General features: G+C 35.6%; 1 protein-coding gene and 1 long non-coding RNA gene across 2 annotated transcripts in view; one reads left to right on the forward strand and one right to left on the reverse strand.

Annotated features, from left to right (window-relative positions):
- The window catches only part of LOC100368971 (small ribosomal subunit protein mS22-like), a 333,717-nt gene that overhangs the window by 75,744 nt on the left and 233,943 nt on the right, over positions 1-24,030 (forward strand). The window lies entirely within an intron of this gene.
- Positions 2,157-5,802, reverse strand: LOC144349978 (uncharacterized). Its single transcript, XR_013420117.1, has 4 exons — positions 5,765-5,802; positions 4,131-4,193; positions 3,650-3,799; positions 2,157-2,289 (listed from the first exon to the last, which is right to left on the reverse strand). It is a non-coding gene; the product is annotated as an uncharacterized LOC144349978 (long non-coding RNA).

The raw sequence follows: 24,030 nt of genomic DNA on the forward strand, positions 1-24,030 counted from the left end.
CTGCACCATTGGAGTATTTCTTACGTACACCATATACTATGGAAAACGGGAAATTTCTATTAAAATGTATTTAGGAATTCAAATGATAGTAAGAGACATACATTTATTCACATTTATAAATGAAACAGTACATGTATGTGACTATGAATATCACTGCAGTGAATCAATCTTGTATTTATGACAATAAATAAAGTTAAAATTAAAATTTTGTTAAATAACGTAAAACAAGACATGAACCGGTAAATCGTTTTATACAGGCTGTCGGTTCCTTACTTTTCAGTGTATACGGGCAATTTTTCTGTACATTATATTTTGCAATGGACGTACTAGACATGATTTTGCTCACTTGAATAAACCATTAATAGAAAATTGTTAGTATATCTTTATTTACAAAAGTAATTCCACAGCGTTTTACAATTTTTGTCATTACAGTGAATATTTTTTTCACTTCCAACAAATGTGTACACTTCAAGATACATCTTCGCCAGCAGGTTCGTTCATTCAGTCATCCCTTCAATTTTACATCAAACACTGAGGATAATTATCTAGAATGGAAGCAAAACAAATAAGTAAATCGTAATGATTAGAACACTGTAAACAGCTATAGTAAACAATGCAAACTGATTTAAATTGTATAACGGTCACCGGCCCACGGCATCGACGCAGAGAATTTGAGCAAAAAAATATTTCCTGATCAATTGCGATGTGTTCCAAATAAAAAATATTTTTTTCCAGTCCAAATCAGCTCAATTACTTTAATACAGAGTTATTGTATAATGTACAAAATATTGATACAATTTGATGAATATTAACAGCTACGGCTTCAATACCGTGGACGATTTTGGCCCGATCGTCAACAAAACATCACCCGTCTCCAGGGCAAGCGACTGGAAAAAGACACCGGTGTTCGGTCGAACCGGTGGAAACAAAATCGTCACTCCCAGAATAACTACGCAAAATAACGATCTAAACTCGAACCATTCGAGCCACAATATTAACATAAAAATGACTTTCGTTGCATATGACAATGATAAACTTACTGAAAAACCGTGTTATTCTCGGTCGCTAACGTCGGTATAATCCGCCATTTTATTTGAGTGTGTTTGCCACCTGACTCTGCCCGGTGACGTCATCATGTGCGCTATAGAAGGAGGTCTGTGATTCGTTGACTAAAATCGTCGATAGTGGGTCTCGTTGAAATCTCGTTACATAGGCATCGGGTCAGATGTATGTAGGGCAGAATTAAAAAAAAACACGAAATCAAAATCAAAGTAAAATAATAATAAAATAAAAAGGCATTAATAACAAAAGTAATAGAAAATAAAATTAAAATAAGTTTATAGCCAAAATAATTAAAACCCGTACACTACACTACATCAGATTTTAATCAGATTGACTTCAGCCAGGAACTGATTTTTTTAAATTTAGAAATTAGTAACAACCGTTTCAAAATTGTACATATACACCGCCTTTTCTCAATTACTTGTACTCGGCAACACAGGAGACGTTTTTAGATCGATTCAAGATGCCGTGCGATTCAACAGTTCCGGTAATTATTTATAATATGTACTGGCGGCCGCGATCGCTACCCACAGGTGATCCCAAATAAGACCGGAAAATGCCTCGCGCACATTTTTCTCCACGTATACGTAAATATACAGACTTCGTTAAGCAACGTAAATTGTACTACAAGAATGAATGTAAAATACGTACGTACACGCTGCGTGCCACCTAGACCGGGCATGGGTGAAAGAAACCATAAAAATACGTAGCGCATATGTACGTATATTCCACGATTTGTATACGTAATCATATATGCGTATACTGAACGTATACCGTAAATATACACAAAATGTATATCTGCGTATACAATCGTATATCAACGATTTTGCCCAGTGTAAACCAAAGCGCACGTCCTTAAGAAGCAATTTGAACAGGGTGCCCTGCCACGTCCCGTGCCTAGTCAGACTTGATGTAAAACACATTTACGACACAAATAGCATTTGATCTACATATGCCATCTGCAAACATACAATTCCTGTTTCACCTGGCAACTTACGCGACCTTGTCAGGCTCTTGTACATTCGTTCAGGCGTAACTCTCATGAAAAGAAAAATGGATTACCATCAATTGAAATAATTCAGCAGAGACCAACGCTGTTTTAAATTCATTTATTAACTATTAGTTAAGTATAAGAAGACCGCATGATTAAATACACCAAATTGTGACGTCATTTATGGTATAATACACCAGCCATCAATAAACCTCTTCAAAATGGACAGTAAAGACCTGACAAAAACGAACAAAAACAACGTAATTAGTGAACAACAAGGGACATTATGCAAGTCCGTTGCCATGACGCCAAATAAATCGAAAAACGGTCGTGCAACTTCCTTGATCGTGAGATACGCGTGAGTCACGTTCGTGAAGAATGCCATCGTCGAAACGAGGCTATCCAGTGGTGGATATCATGTGTTATAAGTGATATAATGAAACAGTTATGCTATTAATTCGAATGTCATAAGCCGATTGTAACCGAGCATTTCCGTAGACATATTTGTGATTGAATTTTAAAGATATTAGTTCTATTTGAAATTTTCTGTTCGGCTCTCGAAGATAGAGCGTGTCACATACGACATTAGGTTCTCCATTTCACAATTTAATAAACGACTTTGTTCACTCATTATACTTCTGCGTCCGATCGAACACCAAGCATTACGTACTTTCTAGTTTAGATGTGATTTGCATACATTGTTTGTAGTAAAGAGAATAAGTCGACGATAAACGGTGAATTACTTTTATTCAGTATTACGCTTGAGCGCAATTACTTGTTTTTTTTTGGGGGGGGTAAGATATTCTGCAAATGATCATAACTACGTTTCCAGTTTGGAACACAGCGGGCTCTTAGCATTTTACGCGTTCTAATAGTGTAAACGGAAATGTATTTCTCACGTGTTTTTTACTGTGCCGTTTTAGTTTTTTGATGAATAATTTTAATGCATGCCGTGAATGCATTTTGTCTACGAATTTCTAAGATATTTTTGTCTTTTATGCGTGTTTTACTGAGCGATAGCTGTGACGTTGTGTTCGCCCAAGCTCGTAGCACAGAATTGAAATATAACTACTTTGTTGCATGGCCATGGTTAATTTGCAGTAGTGACATTTAGTATGAAACATTATTGGTATTTTACACTAAACGTGGGTATATGCACACTGAACTTAAAAAGTCTGTATGTGTTGAAACATTACGTAGTGATTAACGGCATTCCTTTTATCACTGCGATGACAAAAACAATAAGTCGAAGGGTGTTATGGCAATGATACATAATGACGAAAAAAGTTTATAATTAGCATAAATTAGCATATTAGCTGGTGTTAATCGTGTGATAACAAGGTTATCACCAGATATCACTTATTCACAGAACTGGTTGATACTTGGCCCATGACGTCACTCGTATCAATCAGCTCTACAAACAAGCAATGCTTTATAAGATGTTATTGTGAGATATGCGAGTTACTTTTATCTTATAAGTACTCAAGTTATATCAGGTGATAACCTCATAAAATTTCGTCCTCCATTAACGAACAATCCTACAATATGTTGACCCATGAAATATTAAGTAAATATTAAGAAAACACAGTGACTTACAGGACACTGATGGACAGTCCCCTTGAGAAAAGAAACATTTAAAGCAGTTGCATCCTGCAACGGATGGACCAAGATTCATTGACTGAAGCACCATTTCAGAGTCACTGCTGTCCAAATTCAGATTCACGTTCAGCCGATGGACGGTAATTCCTATGATTTAAACAGTAACAATCTATTATCAGTTTTGTAAGATTACATTTTAGAAAGCTGTGAATGTTTCACTTTATGTAAAATAAACACAAAAGCCAACCACAAGTCCATCGCGGATGGACACCACCCGTATACACATTTTACAACGGTCGGTTTGGCCTTTGTCACATCACGATCATTTGCCGTATGTTTTACAATTATGAAATACGAATAATGATGAAATTGACGCCCATCTCCGAGCGGAATAGTCAGCGTGTACACCAATTAACGTAAGAACCACACACTATAAACTATTACACATCGGTGGATTTTTGGAGGAATTGATTTTTACCTTGAGCTCTTTCTACGAAAGCGACAAACGCTATCAACAGACAAAGCAGCTTCATGGTGGCAACTGTGTACAGAGAAAATACGTTGAACTTTATATTAGCATATATATATAACAATATAAATATACATCAAACATAATTCAACACATCTCAATTTGACATCACGAATAACTTCGTCAACTTCTGGTCTTCTATTTTGTATGTTCAAAGCTTGAATTTCCATTTTCTACGTCAGACAAAACACCACACAGCATTAAGCTGAATTTATTTGAGAAATTTCCTTGTCGTTCATCTATACTCAGTAACAGGAATAAGTTATGAAACGAAATACATAGCCTTGAATACCATAACTATCTAAATACAAGTGGATACTCTGATTCAGAATTGTATTATAGTATAACTGGAAAAATAAGTTTCATTCACACAAGTAATTTGCTTATGGTCACTTGGAGGACAAATTAAACATAGATACACACACACTGTTAAAATGAAATCGACAAATTAAACAACATCCACAGACCCCCCCCCCGGCCCGCCCCGAAATAGGAACACGATGACAATTGATGAGTAAAATGAAACAAATGTGTGTATGCATCAACTCACAAAACAGAACTGACGAACATCGCTAACCCATCATATGTGATATTCACACAAAGTTAGCAGACGACATTTCTTTAAATCAGTGAAATTATATCTAAATCCTAAAATAACTGAAAAGAATATACAACCCACTATGTCTTGCCACTAAATAAAAGAAATCTGCAAATGTGCATGTGAGTAATCGACTTAATACTTGAAAGTAAATTGGTGAAATCGACCATTTTTAATAAAATCGCGAAATAAAATGTCATGCATAAGTAAATATCAATTTCGAATGTATGCGTCCAAAACATTCCCCAGAATCAGTTAATGACATGTTAAAATGTTGATTGTAGGTGTATTTTTATCAGACAAAACAGATCGCCAGTCGCCGTTATGACTTTGAAAATCAGTCCAGGTATGTGTGAGATTTAATGAGAGAATGACGAACATGCCGGCGGTTGGAAAACATAATTGAAACTAAATAAAAAAAAAACTTATGTGGGTACTTAGCTCACTAAAGTATAACATTCTGTCTTTACTCTTAACTAGTATCGAACTTTGTACTAATGAGAAACTTTTCAACTGCCACCCCCAAAACAAATCGCAAGTACCGCTCAATACTGCCTAAACGTATTGATTTAAAAGCAATGTTATATCGAAAAACACACATTGGTCCATTCTTTCGAAAAAGAAACTTGTCGCAGAGCTAAACGTGGTCAGAATACATAGCTAGAGGTAGATGTGATGGACATATAAGTCGAAAAATTAAATTCAAAATCTTCAAAACATAAAAACTGAAACGAGAATTCATATGAACTACTAGTAGTCATATTGCAAATACGGTCATTTTCAGTATTTTGCCAGGGTAACCTGCCGCAGTAGATCATCCATACAAATACAAATCTGCTATGGATGGATGGAAGAAAATGATATGAGAAACACACTTAAGTATAGTGTTAAAATAGGTACAGCATTAGAACGCTGAAAGTTCAATTGCTGTAACAGTAATCACAGTAAAATAGATTTACCGAGAAAACAACATAGGTACACTTACTGATCGGGCTGATGTGTGAACAGCGCCAAATTACATGGAATAATGACACAGTAATCAAATACGTATTTATACACATGCAACGCGTGACATTATTCTACAGTCGTGTGAGTTTGTGATTTGATTCAATAACCAAATGCTTAATTACAAAGATAACAATGGATTCGAGACATTCCGTGCTGGCACTTTCAGCTTCACATAAATTGGTCACATGGAGGGTACTAAGAATACTTAAATTAATATCGAAACGAAGCTCATATTTTTATCCCATGATAATTACCCTCGTAATGAACGAATGAACTAAAGATACAATATTGGTTGAAAACATACAGCTGTTTATATAGATGTTCGATACCGCGTGTTGATAAATACATTGTAATACAGTATATAAAGAACAAAACACGTTGTTCTTGAACCTCTAATCCAAGTATGCGATTTGCTCTGAAGCAAACACCAAAGCTAGTGCTTTCAAACTTTGCGCACATGTTTCATAGTTTCGCGCAAAGCCTGGTTTCATTACAAGAGATCACATTATGTCTGTATGTGTGTTCGTTATGTAACTCCAGCAGTCAATATCTAGCCTGGTCAAATATTGTAGACAATAGTAGTGTTCACGCAACACAAAGCAGAGGATAAAATTTATTAAGCTAATCTCATATGTTTGCATATCGGATAGACCCAATTGCTTTCACGCACGGAAGAGAACAGTGGTTAGCACGGGCTAAGGAACGCCCAAACTTATTAAGATTATACAAAATCTTCAGGACTTTTAACTGTGATTGCACAATAGAGTAGCTGGGATGGTATACAATGTTAGTTCTACGGTAAAAAACAATACCAAGCCAAGTTCAGAAAGTGCAGATTGCAGAATAAAAGGTTGTAGCACACATTCTTATCTTCGGTTCATTTTTACCCGAAAACAGTATCTCGAGATGTCCTCCCGTTGATTTTCATGTGTGAAATGGCGTACCGAAATGAAAAGTTATGAATTTAAGAGTAAATCTTCCAAATGAAAATTGAATACAATAGCATTTTGCAATTGTGCACTTACCCCGAGCTAAGCGTCCACGCACACTTTGTTATCCCGTGCTTAGAATCTGGACCGGGTGTTAAAAACCGGCTAGATTTATTCCGTAGTTAGCATTTTTTTAGTCCGTGCTAAGCGTTCACGCACATTTTCTTAACACCTGCTAAGGTACTTGACCCCATAACCGTGCCGAGGAGCTGTGCTTGAACGCTACTATATTCTTGGTATGACCCTGTTACGTTCCAAGGTCAACGGTAAATGTTACAGAGTCACTAAGCACATCTACTCAGCCATAGGGTCTAAAATGGATATTGAAGAAATCTGGCGCACGTTCACACCTCATCAGAGTGTTGTCTAGTTGAATGTGTGCACTATGCTTTTGCCAACCATTCAATGCGTAAAAGTTCCTGTACATCATATAGACCTACGATTGTTTACAGGCCCGTAGCCAGCACCTTTGAATAGGGGGTTCGAAAACAACAATAATATATTTTATGTGAATTTTAGAATATTCAAAAAGTGTCATTGAACTTGAATTTTTATATTCTCGGTTTTAAGTTCAATTGGTTTACTTTGTGTTACGTTGGTAAGTTATTTCACATAACATCTTTGAACTATTTTACCATTTTAGAGAAAGGAGCCATTCCCCACCCACAGACACACACACTCACACCCTAGAGCCACTACGGCAAAATGTTGTACACAAGAAAGACAAGACTGTATGTAAATTAGCATTATTGTCTAAGCATTTTAAGGTAGAATGCTACTTACGAGTTTTTTCGCTCTTCGCAAATGTTAGCGCACATAAAAGTGACACGATTTCATGTCGAAATCTGTCTACAATTATTCATTTTAGTATTAGTCAATGTTGTATCATGTAATTTTATTTCTGTTCAGGGCCTCAGCCCATCGTACAAAATGTAATGGGTAGAAAAGTGCATAGCACGTTTTAAACACAATACAACATCCATGTAAACATATGGTACTAAGTTAAGCTGAATTCATATTCATCTCGTCGCTTGAAAACTTTAAAAAGATATAGAGCTATTTGTTATATGGTGTGACAGTTTGTGTAGCGACGAAGTAAGCCCAGACTGTCAGTATTTGCATAATTGCATAGGGTTATTGACAAAAGATCAGCCCTTAGATCATTATAAAATGGACATATAAACACAAAGTGAATGTCATTTTCTACCATGCTAAATTCAAACGTATCCCTGGAAAAACTAAAAATTTAGTGATCTAACTGTATTTTTGTGTGTCTGCCTAATTCAACATTATGTTGATAGCCAAAACAGCGAAAACTCGTCAGTATATATTTTAGTCTATAATTGCTTGCCAATAAATCTCCCAGGTTAGTTACTACTACTTTGATTTTTCCTAAAGTACACAGCCTGGATGATTGTGAAATTGAGGCATGCCATTCTTCTTGACAACATTTTTTTATTCTTTGAGTAAATATCTCTAAGAAATTTACAGTATCTCCAACTTTGTTTTTCCAACCAGAAAATGCGGAAACCAGATTTGAACAGAAGATTTTTATGTGGATTTTTCAAGTAAGTCTGCTGGTCTTGTCTAATCGTTTTAGCATGATATAACATGTTTTGGGGTTCCAGCTATTTTATACTTCAAGTAATTTTAACCAATATGAGATACAACGCTTGAAATAACCACAGCATAATGGCAGCCTTTCACATTCGTCCAACATAGCTACATTGTTTGTACAACTATTAACGCTAAGTAGATACCTGCAAAATGTTGTCTGTACCCTCTCGATTTCCGAATTTTCGTACCCCCATATCGCTACCATAAGAACTGACCGACACAATGATTGCATCAAACAAATTAAATGCACATAGTTTCAGTACTGAAGCAACACTGTGAGGTAAATTGTTGGCTGCAGTAAGCTCTTCGACCTATACAACTCGTGATGATAAATCTTAGCTGTACACTGTTGTCCAATAACACAGGCTATACGTACTAATACAATGAGTTGACTACATTTGGCTGATACACTTGGAACAAAACAGTATATATGCCATGAAAACTAATGAACCATTACATTATTGTTTCAATGTTGTTTTAATATTTAACATCAGCTGCTTGAACGCGATCTTTATTACACCATCGCGGAATCACGGAATAACAACTTTATTTTGATTTGCTGCTGTTGAGCTGAGACGGCGTAACTTTACGATTGAGATTTAAAGCTCATTGCCACCAAAATGCTCATTACTATGCAATTTTGGCTGAGCCTGATAGTTACCTCACTGAGTCAAGTGATGATAATTATTTTAATTAATACTGTTTGTTTTATTATGTTCTAATCGACGATCATAAATCTATTCACAAATTTTGGGGGTTCGACCGATCCCCCCCCCCCGAACCCCCCAAACTACGGGCCTGAGTAATTGCCTTCCGATGATGAGGTGATCTAAATTTAAAATTAAGAAGATGACATAAGACTTCTACACGAATTTGACAACTATAATGATTCTCACATAATAATTTCAGTGCATTGTAGACCTTCTATACTATGTATATATAACATTAAGTTCAAATGAAAGACGAAGTCAATGTTTATATTTTAATGGAGAAACTCAGAACCCATCAGAATTACTGTCGTCTCCACTTTATGCATGTATTACTCTGAATATATTGTAAATTTTAAAAGGCCCTCCAACGTCACGGTATTTCCAGAATTATATCGTATACTAGTAAATGTTTCTACGAACATTATAACATACTTGGTAACATACTTTTTCTTAGCTAGCAGAATATATATTCACGACAACAAATAAATATATATATAATACAGACGGAAAGTGTGTGCTGTTCTGTGCGTTAATATGTTCATACCACGTTAAAACATCGGATTTCGACAAAGATCAATAATTACGCGCATGAAAGACATTTACGTTATGCGGTTCATTTTATTATCCTTTACAAAAGAATACAATCTTTTTTTACATCATAAAGCCAAATTGAAACTACGCTCACACCAAAGTAACACGTCAGGCTGCATACAAACAAGAATAAAGTGAATGGTGTGTTTCTTTTAAAGGAGTGTGTATATTAAGTTCATATTTAAATTTCGAACCTAAATATTTTCTTTGAAACGCCAACAAATGGTAAACTGTACCCGTGCGAGGGAAGCAGTTTAATCTACACACATGAAGAGTGAGCCCTGAACGATGAAAAACATTCATTCAAAAGTTTTGTTCAATTTTGGGACCTTGTTACACATTGCGAAACCGGAAGTTATCTTAAACAAACCGAAAGGTATGGTGATATTGTTACTCCGTTACGAAGCATGTGGAAAGTGTTATTGATAGAGCCAGCTTCGGAATTTGTGTACTACATTAATATTTGCAGCGGCCTCCATTCATTTCTTTATGTGCGAGATAATTGAATAAACTCAACTCGAATTATAACGAAAATTAATGATTTTTTTTATTTGTCCAACTATTTTCCCCTCGGGAATTTAATGTGCCCGGAAATTCTGCATTCGAAACAACAATACCATATGGAAAAAAGAGTGGGCCCTTTCATTTTTGTCAGTGAGGAATGGGTTCAAAGATTGTTTTAAATGTAATACTCGATACTTATTAATTAATACTTATTAATGTTTATATTTAGGAATGAATACATGTTTGATTATGTGATTTGTTTATCGTTGTTATGATCTCTGTACAGTAGTGCAGAGTTTTTGATTATGAAAAGCATCATTTGATATATTTTGTTTTTCAAAATGATAATCTTAATAATTTTTTTACAATGTTATCAGTGTTATCAACTTTTTCAATACATATTTCTGGTGGGAACTGGTGTTTCTAGTAAAATCACTTTTGTGATAGTTAACACTTCGTTAAAACATGTCTTCGGTTGAGACACTTTTTTACAAGTCGTGATTATAAACAATTTAGTGAAAGCTGTTTAGTGAAAGCACTTTTAAAAAGGTCCCGTTGGAAACAGTTTACAAAATGTGTGTCTCGTAAAAGCACTTTCAAAAGTGTTGTGATAATAAGCACTTTTCATACATGTTTCTGGTGAAAACACTTTTCAAAACGTGTTTCTAATGGAAACATTTTACATATTAATCAAAACCTTCTTTGAAACGTTGCAATAAAAACACTAACTGCAAGTTTTTTTCTTAATATTGACTTCCCGCAATTATACAGATTACAAACACACAATGTGTTTAAAGTGGGGACAAGCTTATCAACACATTAAATGTTTTACCACAAAACAATAAAAATGTTTTATTTTAAAAAATAACTCATTTGCAATTTAAAAAAAACAACACTCAAAGTGTTTTTAAAGTGGGGTCAAAAAAGTGTCATATTTTAAAACATCTAGATTTACAGTATACGTCGTAGTGTGTGTTGATGACTAGTTTAAATATTGAGCAAACAATTTGACGAACAAATTTTATTAGATCAGACAAGTAATTATTTTCGTACTCAGGAACACAGGTAAATGGTCCACACTTTCCACTAAAATAGGGGTTGGTAGAATAGAAAGCAGCTAAATAATATTAATATTTAAAATTAGGTGAGTTCAATATCGAGAAAACAAACGTTATTATAAGTTTATGAACACATGTATACGTGACAATATTTTTCACCGATGTTCAATTGTCAAATTTTGCACAACTGAACATATATGCAATGCATTATGGAAGTTAATTTCCCGCTGTAAATATTGGAAAACTAGCGTCACCCTGGAAACTCACTTAATTATATGTCATTTTGTTCGAATAATGTTCACAATGTTATATTGCATATATATTAATAATGGTGTATAACGAGCCTTTCTTTCTCTGAGTATGCATATTAGCATTTTTTAGAAATGTACTTTTGTTTTGTTATTTTGTAATGCGGCGCTTTGTTGTTGGTGTGCCCACGCGTAAAAACAGGATGGTAACAAAACGAAACGAAAATGAATGGGATTTCACCGTAACTTTTCATAAATCAAAAAAGTGTTAGATAAATGGGACATGGTGTGGTACAATCCACGAAAATATCCATTTGTTTTCTAAAATCTCAAAAACATCTTGTGGATTTGACTCACAAGCTATATCTGCGACGCAGTTGAGAAGGCATGAAGTCACGCATACATAATTTATATGAATTGTTCACTTTGAGCGCTATTGGCAATACAAATTGAAATTTGTAATATGTGTTTTACTTATTCGAATATTTATGAAAAAAATAAATTATGTTTGATTACGTTCCAAATCGTAAAAACTACAGCGTCAACCACACGTGGGTTGGAGATGTGTGTGATAAGATTTTCTTAATGGGGGGGGGGGGTGAATATGGAACATTATATCTTGTTTATTTATTCTAAGGATTTAAAAGTTCTTAAATTCCCGAATGTAAAATCAGTTAAAATTTTACAAAATTTAGAAAGTAACAATACAGAAACACTGCTTGACACTCGCCATTTTACCAAAAGATTATAAGATTCATTGACAGATTAGTCAGACCGATTAACGCACATTTTGGCTGGTCTGGTCCGGACGACTACCGGGCGTTTCAATCGAAAGATTCTGTACCAGCGCGCATCCAGTCGATTAACTTAGTTGACTTTCTTCTCGCCCGATCCTGATCAGGTCGTCTGATTTGCATACTCATGTTCGGCCATTGGTTTAGTATTCTGTATTATATGTGACTCAAAGAACACAACTCGTTGGTAAATATCAGTTGTATACTTCAATCAGCTTAGACATTATAGTTGAACAGTGACATGGTTCTAGAGAACGCTTCGAGTTCCAATTTATTGTCTATTGACTTTTAAATAATCGAGAAAGAATTCTCCCATTTTTTAGACAAATAACAACTTGATTCATTTACAAAAGTTCGGACCCACTTCTCTGTCACAGTGTAATGTCTGATTATTACTATTGAGAAGGGCACCCACAGAACTCAAACTGGACAGAATGGGGTAGACAAGACAATATTACTGGACATGAAGTACATATACACCAAAATATCACGTTAAAGCTCCTGTTTTTAATAGCTCCCAAAATAAAAGTACAGAAAAATGCAATGAATAAATAAAATAAAATAAAATAGGGGATTGCATAGAGACGTGTGCATTGGGATGTGGAAATTGATGAGAGTCAGTGGCTTCTAAAACACAACGACGACGTTACAGAGGTCTTGCCTGCACAGGAACGCTGTTCTTCTGGAGGGCACTGCTGATAGCAGGAAATTGTAGAGCAGTTTATACAAGTCTCACAGAATGATGATTGAAGCCTGTATCACTTATCTCAAAATATCGCATATATTATATATACAATAGTATATTACTTGTTGTAGGATAAATATATTTGATATGTTTACTGACACATATGTTTGTATTTCTTGAAACACTTGATCCAATGTGAGGACTGACAAAAAGTAAACGCTCTGGTGATACTGATAGTAAATAAACTTTTTTATACCGAGTCTTGACATTTAATCAGTCAGTCAATAACACCATGAGTTTGGAAGATATACCACAGTTACTCTACAGAGGTACTATGCCTCAACAGATTAATATTATTAATATTTCTACTACATTTAATAATTTATGCAGCTGATTTTAATTTAAACCCCAAGTCCTTGACTCGAAAGAGTTACATAAAATAAATTCTGATATTCCCACAAAAACATAAACATTACTATGTATTCAAACATGGCATTCCTGTAGTCAAATCTGTAGCAGGGATACAAAGACAAAGCTAAGCGATGGGTCGAGTGGAAACTTGTGTGATGTGCAGTCATAATGGCTTTATGGAAAAGCACACAAATACCATTATATGGGCTGGGTTTATTACAAAAGCCAAAATAGGACAATAATCAGTTTCTAGAATTAAACTCTATATGTTTAAACCCTATATGACTGTTATTTTCAGTAAGTGACAATCGAAAGTCAGGCAACCGAATAAATATTTTATTCCCTTTATTTAACAAGTGACTGGAATAAAAAAAACATTAAACTTTCATTATGTGACATTACACCCAGTCAATTAGGCCGACAAAGGATACGATACAGGTAATAAACTCCATCAATATAGTGAAATCCATCCAGCCAGATCTGCCCTCTAAGGTGAGCGATGATGAAATTCGCCAGTAATGATACACTAGCCACTTGAACCGTTTATTCTACTATACTATTCCAATCTCTTATGCCGTGGTTTAGATGTCGATATCGTAGTAAAACCAAGCCTTCTTGCTCTTACTTTCAAATACTGGCTTAAATGAGAATCCTATACAGCGATTATTGCGCAACACCGGGTACCAGTTCATTGGTATAAAGGATTTCGTTTGTTTTACTACCTGTTGCTTTTCGATTGTTAACTGTTTATGTTATATTCACAACTGATAAGGCTTCGACATATATTCTAAATTCTATTCTATCAATGCGTAAAATTATGGTGAATTTACCTAAAACATCAGATGACGCAAGTTATCAACTCGTGATGCAAGTATATGCGGGTATTCAATAAAATGTTATTTTTGTAAAACTAATTACTACATGCATTGAACCATATTAACATTAAAACATTTAATAAAATGAGAGGATGGAACGTTGACGATTGTGGTGAAACACATGAAAGCACATGTCATGCAATTAATCAGCAATAGTAAAGTAGTTTTAAAAAACATAATGCTCAGTAATTTGGTCACTAGACCCAATAAATTGTTGATAATATAATAGTCAATGACACAGTACCATTCAAAATTTAGCGGTTGTATTAAATTTAAACAAAGCAAGTTGTAATCGGTATGCTAACTGCAGATGTTTTTGTTTTTTTCAAACAGCCGCCTAATTTGTTTTAGCAAAAAAACAACTAAGTGCTCTGTACTCACTTTTACCGAGTTACGAAAAGAACAGCACGTCCACCAATGCCAATCCGTGGATTGTGTTGTTAAGTCTCTCTCTGAGGTAAGTTGGTTGTAAACGTGCTTGAATAACCAAAATTAACACACCCATGCAGGCTTAATTGTTCGAGGCATCGCGAGGACGTATTTCAATCAATTTTCACTCGAGCCATTCCTGAAATTTGCCTTTATATCCCCGCTACATCCAAGCGTTCGAATACATAGAAGTGTTTATGTTTTTGTGGCAATATCAGGATATATTGTATGTAACCCTTTTGAATCAAGGGCGTGCAGTTTAACTAAATAGCAGCTGCCTAAATTATTAAATATAGCAGAAATATTAATAATATTAGTCTGTTTAGGCATAGATGAACTGTGGTGGTATGTACTCAAACTCACAGTGTTAATTGACTGACTGATTAAATGACAAGACTCTCTATAAGTGAATACAGAAAACGGTATATAAACAGACAATAAAAAGAAGTTTATCACCAGAACGTTAATTTGTTTCAGTCCTCACATTGGATCAAGTGTTTAAGAAAATACAGACACATGTGTAAGTAATCATATAAAATACATTTACAACAAGTAATGTGATATTTAAAATTGTAATCTGCGAAAGAAAACGTTCGTACATGATCACTGGCATTCCTACGACGCTATGACCTTTATTTGTCCAGTTTTACATTCGATTTCAGGCATAACGCGGAATCTCGCAGAGAACAGAAAATAGTCTATTGAAACTCGATTTTTCCAGACCAAATGGAAACAAATAAGTTTTTAATTTAAAAGTCAAAAGTTATTATGTTCTGCTTTGTGAAATTGAAATCTACACGACAACAAATAGATGAATCTGGATTGGTTCATTCTGAGAATGCACAACCACTATTTCATGATAGCAACGTATATACTAAAATTTACAGTGAAGAATTATTATAAAGGCATCAAACGTAAAGGCAAAATGTATGACCTTGCTCGATGTCCAATGGTTGTGAAAGCCCCACATTCAATATACTGGGAGTATTTTTGTATCGGATATACTGATCAAATTATGACTGCATATATCCCTATAACTATACCCATCCTGCTTTAATGAATATATAGCTTTATAACCATGGTTTGCAAGTACTGTGTACCAAGCGCCCCCTGTGGCGACTATGAAACCACATGTTTATGATGGAACTACTTTTAAACTTTCCGTATCTAATCACCAAGTTTCATAGTGTCTTGATGGCCACCACATCTGCAAACAATTAATTTTATCTAGATTTAAACGCAGCATCCAAATTAAATAATAGTCAGAAATTCTGCTAACAAGCGATGAAACTAAAAACTGTTCAGAAAGAGAAATTAATTAAAAGGCACTAACCCAAAATGAACCCAAGAAAAACATTCAGTTTTATTGCTAAAGCAAGTTTGATATGTTATGAATTCTTGTTACAGACCCAGATAGTAGGAGATACATATAGTCATACCCAGAGGCGTTAATTCGCATGCATTAAAAGAACTGAACATATACTTAAGAATCTTCAAAATTTTGCTATGCATACCGCTAGCTAGTTTGTTAGGTGGGTAATAGTGACCTAACATATCAAAGACGTGTTCAAGTCAATGAACGGCCCGTGGGTAGGAAAAATAGCTGGTAATTATGGTCGAATAAGCAAAAACACTATCGATTTCCCTTGTCGTAACCTGTGCCTCTACATGTGTTTAATTATCATTAAACAAGCTTCGAAAACGTTTGCTAACTATGCTCACAACAATTGTAACAAGAATACAAGAATAGGATTGCCTCTATAATTGTGCGTTGTATTTTGGACCCTTTTTTCATGAATTGCGTAATTGTCCACAGCGAAGAAAATTACCTGAATTGAGTAAATTATTGAAACGATTGAGGAACTCCATCAAAATTTCCTCATTACTCGATGCGTTGCCAGTTTGCAACGAAATAATACAACTGATGATTTCATTCACATGAATTAGAAAATTATCAATGTCGTCATCCAGATTATCAGCAATTATCACACGCAACGTAATATTACCGTAATTGGTATAGTACAGGTGTGATGGTTCAAATACCAAAATGGCAACAGTAACAGAAAGACTTCCCTGGCGGCGATGATAAAATACGAACACGGAGCCAACAGATGAGGTTTCAACTGGTACTGGTATTATTATACTCTGCAAACACCAAGTACAATAACGCAGTAAAACTCCACTACTCCAATAACTAGATACTTAAACTCCAACAAAATTCAACGAGATCTCCGATCTGAACTCAGTGCTGAACAACTCCCCTATATATACCCCCACTGTCTATAAATAGACCATTACATCAGCATACATAATGAGTCTGGAACTTACTACAAATTTCTAGAATGTTCCATTACCTTCTATTGCCTCCTACAGTGTTATATTACCTATTCAACCAGTCTCTAACAAAAATCTAGAATATTCCACCCAGACACAGTACGGTTTTAGAACATTCTCAGTGACACGGAAGTAGTAAATAAGTCGTATGCGACAGCAATGTTTTCACTTGTTCAGAATATTCTTTATTCAGGCAAGGCAGTTTTGTAGGTTGGCAGCACGACTCTGGCAGTCGTTTTCTCCTTGTTCTGATAATCAGAACACAACTTGGTTTCAATTTTACAGGACTGGCCCTGGTGACCGTGACCGTGAATGAGGCACAATTACGAATAATATCACTTATTATACATGTCGACACAATGTCACCTAGGTTCCATATCAGTGCATGCGTGTGATATGGTTCCGGAAAACTTTTACATGGTCAGGTTTTCCGTTGCTGTTTTAATTGTAGTATTTTGAAGAAGAAAAAAGAACAAAATGTAGGATACACCCCAGTCTGCAAAAGGCTATTGATATATTTACAATCCCCAGCGTGTGTCGTCAGTTCGCTTACATAGACAACTTGAAGACTACATGTTGATGTGTTTGTCATGAATTTGTTTACGCGTATCTGTTGACCGACTTAATTAGCTTGATTACGAGCGATTTGCTGTGTTATGTCTGTCATCGGTTAGGCCTTTTTGAAGTTTTGGACGGAACTTGGCTCAGTGATTTGGAACTAATTACGAGATAACCGTCGCTATTCTGACTATCGATTCTGACAGTTGGTATTCATAGTTATTAATGTAGTGAACGATTAATCAAAAGATATGACGTATTCAGTACTTAGTGTGATTGGCTTTATGATTGAAGGTTACGCCCTAGAGTCTTTTTTCTGCTTTGTAATTGGTTAGAGTTTTGAAAATGAATAAAGAGAGTTTGAGTTGGTCTTGGGGAGCACAGCACGAGAGACGCAGTCGAGAGTGAGTCCTGGAGAGCCTCGGGGCGAGTGTTGACGTAGTCTAAGAGAGTCTTGGGTCAGCCTTGCGATAGTCTTGCGCTGTGTCTTATAGAGTGCTCGATTGACCGACTAAGACGAGAGTTGAAACGTATTTCGTTGTGTGTGTCTTATTTGACTGTAAAGCTTAAGTGACTTTCCTGATCCCGTACCTCAAGGGGACGCGATAAAGAGACGAGACGAGATTTCCCCCCCCCCCCCTGACACGTGTGGAGAACTCCGAGAGAGAGAATTTTACCCCTGATATGTTATTGGAAGTTCTATTTTATTATTCCCTATTTAGTTAATTCGTTAACGTACGGTGCAATACGTTTCGGACGAACAGTCTTGCACTACCCAGTTGCTGTTAACGCATAGAACGGTAATACATTTAAAATATTTGTTTTAATATGTTACATTGCATTGTAAATAAAGACATCAAGTTGTGTAATTAATAGCAACACATTCCCGGTGAATTATGTTACATATTAATAAATAAAATAGTTCTATCAACTATTCGATAAAGGTTCTACAAACGTGTCTACACTTTGCGATCTGTGTCTACGAATGTAGCTATACAATCCCCCGGTATCTTCACTCGTGTGACGTATGTGGGTCGGAGGGAAACGGCCGCTATACGGGGAATCACTCGTCCGCGATGACGTCACACTCGTTCGGAATACCGAAGGACTACCTTCGAAGGACTATATATAAACAGAGGATCAGCAGATGTGCTCATAAACGTACACCGACGGTTGGCTAACATTGGTTTATGTTCCTCATTTTCACTACCTCAGATTATTTCCAAAAAAAACATCAAAAAACGTGCTATTGATACATTTTGAATGTCAGTACTTTAACTCAATAGAAATTGGAAAGTTATCTTACTCAACTCGTGTTTCAATCCGTTAAACACCGTTGGTTGCACAACAAGTAATTTACAACACTGCAACCCTGACCCTACTTGAATGTAAAATAGTCACTGCCAAATCAATACCAGACAAAAATGGAAAAGATCAGTAATTCATGCCCAAAGTTAACTTGGTCATCGATGGACGCCCTCACTGGTAGGATTGGTTCTGACACACAACGGTTGGTTGCATGAGAGACCATTAATACAGATAATAAAGTCTCTACTGCAGTCACAGCTACTCAGTTGTATGATCCAGTGAATGTTGTCTGATTTGCTAACCAACTGTTTAATGATTTTCACTCTGTCGCATCGTGTTGTCCGTGTAAACATTCAAATCGATATCAGCCTGTCTTCAACGCGCGTTGTATACACTGGAATAAATTAGACCACTTATACATGAAGTATGATGCGAGTTTGATTCGTTTATCAACCAATCCAATTTACTGAACACACGATGAAATTCTTCGCAAATTGTATATGTCACAGAAGCACTCATGTACATGGACCTTGAGCATACTAAATTGGTGGCGGAAGTCCAACGAAACTTGACAATTTGATGAGCGCCTGTCTTCCTTTGCCGATTCCTCAGTGTTATTCCCAGAATTTTCTTTCTCTTAATCTCGAAATGTTTTCCATTTTGTTTTGATGAAGTCATTTCCACAGCTCGACGACAGTCGCCATTCAAACATCTCAACTCGAGAAAACCAGCCTTCAAGTTGTCGCGTCTTTTCATGCAGGGTCAAAGTTCCTTTCCCACAGAATGCACAGGTCGCGGCTTTCTCCAAGCATGCGTTCAGGGACGTTAGATCGATTATTCCCAGGACTTCAGAATCTTCTTCCATTATATTGTCACTTTTTTTCGGCGAGGCATATCTGTTTCTTCTGTTGTACAGATGTATGATCTCGCGTTTGTTTCATACTCCGATTCGGACTCTCTTGGGTGCTGTCACTTTCGGTACAGTATGCATTAAAAATTGCGTCTTCTCTTTGGTTATGATAAGAACCACGGTCTGATTCCTTCTGTAACTCTCTTTTTTCCTCTAACATAGTGTCCGTCATTCTTTTTCAGGACCTGTTCTCCTTTTTACTCCGCGTGGCATTGTTGTATATAATAAATCAATCTAGGGATATAAAATAGCTGATGTGTTGCGTACGAACGGCGTTTGTGATATCATGGAGGTAGCTCCATGGTGAAAGAAGTACACAGGAAACGAAACTGACTTCCCGAAAAATGATTTGCATACTACTGTTAGGCTCCAGCGATCAATCAACATTAATTAAGCAAGATTTATGCAAATTGAACAGTTAAAGTAAGACCAGGGTACATGTGTTTGTTTTTTATAATTTAAACCTAGTTTATTAGGTGTTCTACTCACAATAGAATTTTGAAATTTTCACTCAAGAACAAGGACGTTTTTTGCTATATAAAAAGTAAAAAAAGTGAAATTCCACCTCTAATGCATTTTTCTCTGCAACGCCATTTTAAATAAATTGTTCGTCGCAGTAGGCGACTGCACATTATTTTTTAGCATTCAATGGCTATTGAAAAAAAAATTAACCCGGTATCAAACCACCTTTACGGGTATTTTCCCTGGCCAACCTTAATGATTGAGATGAGATAATTGACACCAAGATCTTTTATTCCTGTACATTGTAATTGTTTGTTAACTATTTTCTCCAAAGAGTACGCCATCGGTCAATATAACAGGCCAGCTGTGATTGGATGTAGCTTATACGAGATTTGAACGGGATTTATACAGGCATTGGGTCAGATCCTTGTGGGCTTTTGCCAGCAAATGAAAAATAAATTAAAATAAAATAAAGTAAAGGAAAATGTATAAAGAAAATAAATAATTAAACACAAATTTTAAAAAGCCCAAACTAGAATCTTATTTTAATCAGATTGCTACAAATCACAGACAGAGACGGGGATATAAATTTTCAGAAACAGTATATTTATTTATTTATTGTAATATACTTCAGCAGTGATATCAACAAACCACAATGAATCCACCTGTAATTTAATACAACATTTGTACAGTTGTAGGAAATAGTGATGTAGTGTCAACTAGCTGGCAATAAATTCGTTGCATCAACATGAAACTGAATGGTGTCAATAACAAGGGTTAGAATAGATGAATTAAGTAGACTGCCGACAGTACTCACGCCTAATTTGTTTGCATGAAATGCCACAGGTATTTCAGCAAAGGCTGGAGGCGTGAGTACTTTTAATGCCTGTAAACGCCCGCACGCGACATTACGTGGTTTTCCACCAGTACTAAACAGAGGATGTCCATGAATTAGGGGTTTTACCACAAAAATGATAAACAATTATACTCCAATACAACTTCCAATGCACTGGCGTATCCAGAAATTCGGTAAGGGGGTGTGTTTGTCAATTGATTTTTCAATTGTATTTGTTTGCGGTCTGAAGGAGGGGCACCTGGCGCCTCCCCATAAATGTGTACAATGTGATCCTGAGCTAGAGTGTAAATGACACCAAAAGATGTCAAAACTGTGCTAAAACAGACAGGTAATTTTTTTACTGCATTTTATGGACCAGGATAGTACCACATAATGCCCATAAAGTATAACAATATGGCACACTACATAAATGTCCAAATTACCTATCTGTGCTGTGGACATATGCACATTTACTGAAGCATACTGGCATATTTTTTGCTTGCACTATAGGTATTGCCCACCTCAACGTTACAGTCCATCGCTGCAATGCGTACTCATCTCCACCACTCAGACTATCAGATTTCCGACTCAGACATCTTACGAAGCACTTCTCCAACCACTATCATTAGCATAAAGATTTGCATAACACATCTCACTCCAGGGGAAACAGTGGTGTTAAATTTCTCATTCACAAATAACAGTTGTACTTGAGTCACCATAGGCGAAATTACAGAAATACGATCACAACGAAATTGATGCACGAGAAGAGGGGCCGAACTCTTGTAAAATCAATGAATCAAGTTGTTACTTGTCTCAAAAAATAGCAAAAGTTTGTTTTCGATTATTTAAAAGTTAAAAAGACATTAAATTGGAACACAAAGCGTTCTCCAGTACCGTACCACAGTTCATCTATAATGTCTAAGTTGTACATCAATGTTTCCTGGTAACGTCACGGCAGCTGATTGAAATGTTGTTGTCCAAAAAAGTAACCAAGTATGCGAATACAGAACTGATATTTAAACCCTGACCACACACTGTTCCAACCCACGTGTGGTTGACGCTGTAGTTTTTATTATTAGGAACGCAAACAAATAAAATTTATTTTTTTCATAAACATTCGGATAACTGCATTTTCAGATTTTAAAACACATATTACAAATTTCCATTCGCTTCGCCAATAGTGCTCGATCATTTCATATAAATTCATGACATACAATTAAGTGAGTTTCCATGGTGACGCTAGTTTTCCAATATTTACACTGGGAAATTATCTCCCATAATGCATTGCATATATGCTCAGTTGTGTAAAATTGACAAGTGAACATCGGTGAAAAATATTGTCACGTATACATGTGTTCATAAACTTATAATAACATTTGATTTCTCGATATTGAACTCACCTAATTTTAAATATAAATATTATATTGTATTTTTTGTATTCTACCAACCCCTATTTAGTTGAAAGTGTGGGTCCTTTTACCTGTTTCCTAATTATGAAAATAATTCCAGATCAAATCTAATTTGTTCGCCAAGTTATTTGCACACTATTTAAACTATCCACCCACACATACTGTGACGCATACAACGTGTTTAAATACAATTCGATTAGACGCCGAGCAACGACCACCCGATAATAAAGGTGGTATGTTATATAAATAATGAACTCTTTACGCAGTATGTAACTAGCTCGAAGTCCCAAAATTGAACAAAACGTATATAAATCGTGGTTTTCTTAATTTTGAATGAATATTTTTACATCGTTCAGGCGCTCAGTCTTCATGTGGATAGATTACACTGCTCCCCTCGCTCGGGAAAGGTTTTCCATTTGTCGGCGTTAGAAAGAAAACGATTAAACACGTAATTATACACACTCCTTCAAAAGAAACATATCATTCATCTATTATTGTTCGTATGTAGCCAAAACGTGTTATACTTTGGTATGAGCGTAGTTCCAATTTGGCTTTATGATGTAAAAAAAAGATTGTATTCTTTTATAAAAGATAATAAAATGAACCGCATAACGTAAATGTCCTTTCATGAGTGTAATTGATCTTTGTCGAAATCACGTGGTATGAACTTATCAACGCACAGAACAGCACACACTTTACTGTACTATATTATATATAAATAATATCACATCTCACTGATGTTACGCCTGCTATGATTGGTTGAAACTCGGTCACATGACATTGAATAAAAAACGGATATTACATAGTATATTGCCCGCCAAGTGGATATTACATGGGTTTATCACATGGATGACTAATATTCGTGTTACAGTTACTGTATATTTTTCAGTAAGCAATGTATATAATGTATACAATTGTTATAATACATTAAATAAAATATTGCATAATTCAAATATAAGTGTTGTTATTTTGTGGGAGAGCGAGTGTGAGAGTTGTACGGCAGTGTAACTGCGCATGTCGATGTCTGTTCGATGTGATAAAATAAATAACACATGGTCGTTCGGGCAATATCACTATATGTTGTCTGTCCTGGGGCTATTGGTCATGGCCATAATATTAATGAAGCATCATCTATATTATGTTCATGACCACCATCCCTTGGGCAGACAACAAATCGTGATATCACCCTCACAAACATGTGTTATGTCATCTTCTTAATTAAATTTAGTTAACCTTATCATCGAAGACAATTACTAAACAATCACTTAAAAAAATCTCAATGACATATTTACAATCAACGTCTTGTCATGAATGATTGATCGTTTGAATTAAAACATTACGTAGGTAATGCGCATTGAATTGTTAGCAAAAGCATATTTAACACATTAAACTAGACAGCACTCTGATGAGATGTGAACGTGCGCCAGATTTTTTCAATATCAATATCCATACTAACTCTCAAAGCGATAATTTTCGTCCATATGGCTGAGTAGTTGTAGTCGGAATCGCATTTTTA

The sequence above is a fragment of the Saccoglossus kowalevskii genome, chromosome 15 (genome assembly GCF_978046115.1).
Source record: "Saccoglossus kowalevskii chromosome 15, keSacKowa6.1, whole genome shotgun sequence".
In the NCBI taxonomy this organism is placed as follows: Eukaryota; Metazoa; Hemichordata; class Enteropneusta; family Harrimaniidae; genus Saccoglossus; species Saccoglossus kowalevskii.